This window comes from Lissotriton vulgaris, chromosome 3_1, assembly GCF_964263255.1.
Source record: "Lissotriton vulgaris chromosome 3_1, aLisVul1.2, whole genome shotgun sequence".
NCBI classification, from domain to species: domain Eukaryota; kingdom Metazoa; phylum Chordata; class Amphibia; order Caudata; family Salamandridae; genus Lissotriton; species Lissotriton vulgaris.
The window spans coordinates 1,011,892,255-1,011,898,924 of record NC_141689.1 but is presented as its reverse complement, the minus strand read 5'-3'; the positions used below and the strand labels follow the sequence as shown (position 1 = coordinate 1,011,898,924).

At 56.5% G+C, this 6,670-nt stretch overlaps 1 pseudogene; it reads left to right on the top strand.

Moving 5' to 3' along the window:
• Positions 1 to 3,990: 3,990 nt before the first annotated feature.
• LOC147727315 (18S ribosomal RNA) lies at positions 3,991 to 4,598 on the top strand (annotated as a pseudogene; the record flags this gene model as incomplete).
• Positions 4,599 to 6,670: the final 2,072 nt, after the last annotated feature.

Here is a 6,670-nt window from a genome sequence, read left to right as displayed (position 1 = left end):
TATAAAAAAAGAAGAAAATAGTGATTGCAACCATTATTAAATGGAAAAGTGAGTTGAACAAGTAGGTAATGTAGTGTATAGACAGAATAATATACGTGAAAAGTATCAGGGGTCTTCTTTAGAGGGCCACACTTACGAAAAACCTCACAATTCAGAAAACCTTCTTTGACAACCTTGTAATTCTTGACTGAACGTGAAGATAGATCTGGAAAAATCAGCAAGGCACCAATCTCCTGCTGACATTAAGAAGGAGAAAGGAGCCAGTATAGGCAAAGAGAATATGCCAGAAGTAAAATAATTCAACTTGCTTAAAGCAAAAACCAGGGACAAAATTGCAGCAAGGGACATAGATCACTCAAAAAATTCAGGGAACGAAATGCAGTGCAACCTCTTTCAAATAGGAACTAACATCATAGGAAGACACTTAAATGGTAGAAGAGGCAAGCACACATCGTAAGTAGCAAACCATTAGTTTGGGCATGCTAGCAAGCTGCTTTCAACCTGTCAGATTCCTTCTATACCATGTTTGGTAATTCAACATCCTTTAGGAAAAGACTCTGTAAAATATTGGACTTGGGAGCATATTATCAAGGGGGGCGATAGGCAATTTTCGCTGCTTTAGCGGCCGCTAAGCAGCGATAATACTATCGCCCTATTAGCAAGCTGTCACTAACAGCAGTTAGCGACAGCTTGTAGGCGATAGCGAGCGGTTTGGGGTCTGCTTTGCATGTCAGCGTTATTTATCGCTAATGACATGCAAAGTGGGTGTACCCAACCTGTTAGTCACTAACATCGCTTTCGCCTATTAGCAACACAGGCGTAGCGATGGAAATATTCGTGCTAAGCGCGAATATCACCAAAAACTAACACCTGCTCAGACCAGTTCTTATCCATTATATCCAATGTGATGTGGATATAATGGCTAAGACCCTGTTAGCGATAATGCGTGAATATCGCTGTATTCTCAGCGATATTCACAGATTTTGCCGCTATCGCCGGGAATTTTATCCCTTTTGAGATAAACGTTGCTAATAGCACGTTATCTCAGCGATAAAATCCCGTGAATCGCGGCAATAAAAAAATTGCTGCTAACCCCACTTACCGATAAATATCGCTATTTGTTGATAATATGCCCCTTGAAGACTTAGACATCCTCCAGTGGACAGACTACCATCTTGGAAAGAGCTTTTTATAAAGTTTGGCTCTTTCTAAGAGCCCATGGCACTTGTTCGATTATTTATAAAAAGTACAAGTCCAGGAGTCCCGCTGCTGCCCTTCTCACTCCATGTGACTCTCAAAAAAACACTCTGGATCACAGCGAAAGCAGAAGCGGTGAAATGATCCACACCACAAAGATACTTTGAGGAGACAACGGCATATGGGATGCACTGATGGGGAGCACTTGAAAATTGACTTCCCCTTTTCAATCCAAGTGGCCTCAGTTGAGCTCTTATTATTATCCTCTGCACCCTTCCCAGTATGAATGCACCACTTTCAGTATGACTGTACACAACAATATGTGTCTGCAGTGCCCCCACTCAGGGCACTACAGCAGGGCCTGTCCAACAGAAGTCTAAAAGACTCCTTCCTTCAATTCCCCCAGAAGGTTCACTATACACTTTGCCTAAGTGTGAGCCATGGAGCTTGTGTGACCAACCCAAGAAAGTGCTGACAAATGCCCAGAGACCATTGTGGAGTGGGTGCACCTCACAGCTCGAGATAGGGGTTAATCAGCTAGTCCTTCCTCTGTTCTTCCATCTTACTTCACAATTTGCTGAGACTTATAATTAGGGTTGGGCGTAGTGCCAATTTTGGAGAAAAAAAAGTGGAAAACGGGGGCACGTCCTGAGGGTCCGTGTGCCCGGGACAGGGCTCCCTCGTGCCTGGACAGACTCCCTGATCTCCCCGGGCTGGTTGGAGCCTGGGAGCCCTGCAGCCCGGAGCCCTGCAGCCCCGGAGCCCCGGAGCCCTGCAGTCCCCGAGCCCTGGAGCCCTGCAGCCCCTGGAGCCCTGCAGTCCCCGAGCCCCGGAGCCCTGCAGTCCCTGAGCCCTGGAGCCCCCAGAGCCCTGCAGCCCCGGAGCCCTGCAGCCCCGGAGCCCAGCAGTCCCCGAGCCCCGGAGCTCCAGAGCACTGCAGCCCCGGAGCCCTGCAAGGGCAGGCGGGAGCCCTCCCGCAGAGGCTCGGGGCAAGCAGATTGGCGTCATTTCGGTCCCGGCCATCTGGTCGCCCCTCTCGCCTCGGCCATCTGGTCGCGCCCAATGTTTTCCTATGGGCCAACCAGATGGCCGGGCTTCCCTGGAAGTCCCGATGAGGTGCCATTCGCCTCCCGGATCCCAGGCAGCGCTCCAGGAGGTCGGGCACGTTTGCTCCCTGGGTCCCCTCTGTCACCTTGAGTGCACGGATTAAAAGAAAAGGGGGTAATTTTCCTCAGGATTACTAGGGGCAAGGGTATGCCCGGACACCCTCCCAGGTGGGCGGTTCCCTGCCGGGGACCAGATGGGCTGTGTTCCCAGGCAACACCTCCCAGGCATCCGGGGCTGCCTCCTCCGGCCCGCGGCATTGCAAAGTACCCGGGACAGGCTCCATGGGTCCCGGGCCCGGCAACCCGAAGCCCCTCAGCCCTGCAGTCCCCGAGCCCTGGAGCCCAGGAGCCCCGGAGCCCTGCAGTCCCGAGCCCTGCAGCCCCGGAGACCTGCGGCCCGGGAGCCATGGAGCCCCGGAGCCCCGGAGCCCTGCAGTCCCCGGAGCCGTGCAGTCCCCGAGCCCTAGAGCCCTGGAGTCTCGGAGCCCTGCAGTCCCCGAGCCCTGCAGCTCCGGAGCCCTGCAGCCCGGGAGCCCTGCAGCCCAGGAGCCCTGGAGCCCTGGAGCACTGGAGCCTCAGAGCCCTGCAGCCCCGGAGCCCTGGAGCCCTGGAACCCTGGAGCCCTGGAGCCCTGGAGCCTCAGAGCCCTGCGGCCTCGGAGCCTTGGAAGGGCAGGCGGGAGCCCTTCCGCGGAGGCTCGGGCAGGCATCTGGTCGCATCTTTCCACTCGGACATCTGGTCGCCTCCAATGCTTTCGAATAGGGCGACCAGATGGCCGGGCATCCCTGGAAGTTCCGATGAGGTGACATTCGCCTCCCGGATCCCAGCCAGGGCTCCAGGAGGTCGGGCACATTGGCGCCCTGGGTCCCTTCCGTCACTCGGCACGCACAGGTTCCCAGAAAGAGGGGTAGCCTTCCTCCGGATTACTAGGGGCAAGGGTATGCCCGAACACCCTTCCGGGGATGGCGGTTCCTTGCCGGGGACCAGATGGGCGATGACTTGGCAACACCTCCCAGTTTTTTTTCCGAGTTTGCTCAGGCAGACCTCTGTGAGGTCCAGCCATGCTGAGAGGGGGAAGGAAGCCCCGGGGCCCGCCCGCCGGGGCCCCCAGGGGGCCGGGGACGCTCCTGCCTCTCTTCCCCTTGCCGATGGTTGTTTTGCTCCGAGTTTTCTCAGGCAGTCCTCCGTGAGGTCTGGCCATACTGAGAGGGGGAAGGCAGCCCCGGGGCCCACCTGGTGGGGCCCCCAGGGTCCTGGGGACGCTCCTGCCTCTTAGCCCCTTGCCGATGGTCGTTTTTCTCCGAGTTTTCTCAGGCAGTCCTCCTTGAGGTCTGGCCATGTTGAGAGGGGGAAGGCAGCCCCATGGCCCGCCCGCTGGGGCCCTCAGGGGCCCGGGATGCTCCTGCCTCTCAGCCCCTTACCGATGGTTGTTTTTCTCTGAGTTTTCTCAGGTAGACCTCTGTTGCCGCCAGGCTCCGGCACCCCTGACTCTCGCTGCGCCTTGGCCTGCCTCTCCCTCCCGGGGGAGACGGCTGGGCCTGCCGGTGCCCATGTGACCGGCGTACCTCTCCACACCCCTCCAGTGGGCTCCTTCCCCTGACAGGCTTCCGAGAGACGGAGGGTTGCACGAAGGTTGCCAGTCGGGGGGATGGGCACGCGGCTCCCACCCCTATGTCAAGTGCGCTACCTGGTTGATCCTGCCAGTAGCATATGCTTGTCTCAAAGATTAAGCCATGCACGTGTAAGTACACACGGCCGGTAGAGTGAAACTGCGAATGGCTCATTAAATCAGTTATGGTTCCTTTGATCGCTCCATCTGTTACTTGGATAACTGTGGTAATTCTAGAGCTAATACATGCTGCCGAGCGCTGACCTCCCGGGATGCGTGCATTTATCAGACCAAGACCAATCCGGGCTCTCCCGGCCGCTTTGGTGACTCTAGATAACCTCGGGCCGATCGCACATCCCCGTGACGGCGACGATACATTCGGATGTCTGCCCTATCAACTTTCGATGGGACTTTCTGTGCCTACCATGGTGACCACGGGTAACGGGGAATCAGGGTTCGATTCCAGAGATGGATCCTGAGAAACAGCTACCACATCCAAGGAAGGCAGCAGGTGCGCAAATTACCCACTCCCGACTCGGGGAGGTAGTGACGAAAAATTACAATACAGGACTCTTTTGAGGCCCTATAATTGGAATGAGTACACTTTAAATCCATTAATGAGGATCCATTGGAGGGCAAGTCTGGTGCCAGCAGCCGCGGTAATTCCAGCTCCAATAGCGTATATTAAAGTTGCTGCAGTTAAAAAGCTCTTGGGATCGAGCTGGCGGTCCCCTGCCTCTCGGCGCCCCCTTGATGCTCTTGACTGAGTGTCCTGGGGGTCCGAAGCGTTTACTTTGAAAACATTAGAGTGTTCAAAGCAGGCCGGTCGCCTGAATACTTCAGCTAGGAATAATGGAATAGGACTCCGGGTCTATTTTGTTGGTTTTCGGAACTGGGGCCATGAATAAGAGGGACGGGCCGGCGGGAGGGACGTGGAGGGGGTAACACGGGTCCGGTGGAGGCTGCCTCCACCACCTGCCCTTCGGCACGGGGGCCTCCCCCTCCTGTCCCTGCCCCACCGGGGTGCGGGGATGGGGGCCACCATCCCTTGCGGGTCAGCAGGGTGACCAAATGGCCCTCTGCTCCCAGGCAGGGAGGTGAGCAGCAGCCACCCGGGGGAAGGAAGCTCCAGAGCGTCTGCCTTGGTGCACCTGGCCACCCTCGCTGGACTGCAAGGGCGACTGGGTACGACAGCCTCCAGGCCATCTGGGCGCTGGGTCGAGAAAAATGGTCTCCCGGGCAGGCAGTCAGGGAGTGGATGTGGCCTGGGTTTTACCCTCCTTGGGCCCGGCCAAGGGTCCATGCGCTGGGGACGGGGCTTCCGGGAGGCTCTCCCCGGACTGGCTAGGGTTCGGAAGGTGGGACCTGGCCCGGGGCTTGAGCTCCGTCCATCCGGCCCTGGGGTGCGTGAGCCCCCCATCCTGCAAGCCATCACAGGGCCCGGGTGCTGGGGACGGGGCTCCACCGGTGCCCGGGGAGGCTCTCCCCAGCCTGGCTAGGGTTCGGAAGGTGGGACCAGGCCCGGGGCTTGAGCTCCGTGCGGCCGGGCCTGGGGTGCGTGAGCCCCCGTTCTGCAAGCCATCAGAGGGTCCGGGCGCTGGAGACGGGGCTCCACCGGGGCCCGGGGAGGCTCTCCCTGGCCTGGCTAGGGTTCGGATGGTGGGACCGGGCCCGGGGCTTGAGCTCCGTCCATCCGGCCTGGGGTGCCTGAGCCCCCCGTCCTGCAAGCCATCAGAGGGCCCGGGCGCTGGGGAAGGGGCTCCACCGGGGCCCAGGGAGGCTCTCCCAGGCCTGGCTAGGGTTCGGAAGGTGGGACCGGGCCCGGGGCTTGAGCTCCGTCCGTCCGGCCCCGGGGTGCGTGAGCCCCCCGTCCTGCAAGCCATCAGAGGGTCCGGGCGCTGGAGACGGGGCTCCATTGGGGCCCGGGGAGGCTCTCCGCGGCCTGGCTAGGGTTACGGAAGCTTGGACCGGGCCCGGGGAGCAGGTGTGGCTGGCTTCATCCACTACGCTGTCGGAGCGTAGTTTCCTGCCCACCCCTACTTTTAACCCCTTCACTGCCGCGGCTATTCCGCCGCAGTGCTAAGGGGGTGGGGCGGCCGCGCGGCGGGCGCATGCTGGTGACGGAACCAGCAGGGGAGGGGTTAAACCATGCAACCCAACTAACAAGCACACACTACTTACAAGAAAACTTTCTGCTTTCACTTTTCAAATGTACTGCTTTCATTCTTTCCCTACCCAAACTCTACTAAATACACAAGACATTAAGAGCACAATCTTAACAGATCTAATGCACAAAACAAAAAATTGTACTAACCTACCAACTACCAATCTTGGGTTCTGGAGTAGCTTTAAACTCGCAGTAAAAAGTGCTTCAAAGCCTCGTCAGGGGTCTTAATAGATACATAAATACATTTACAGTTAGAATTATAATAACTGGCAGTAAAAAGGTAAGTACATTTAAGCATTGTACAAAAAGAGTGTGGTATGTAACTTTTAGGAATATTGTTGAATTATGATTACTATAATCTAATTTTATACTATTTGTTTTCCACTTGTTTCCAAGCTTTCTACACCACTTGAACATGACCCATGTGAGTGTGTGTTAGATGCGCAGATAGGTGAGTAGAGTACCTTTCTTAAAAAAATACTGCCTTGTATGTATTCATAATTTTCATTGCATATTCGTGTCCACAACTCTAACAATCCAATGACCAAATGTCCACACCTAAGCAAAGTTCACGCATGTGTAATATGCTTG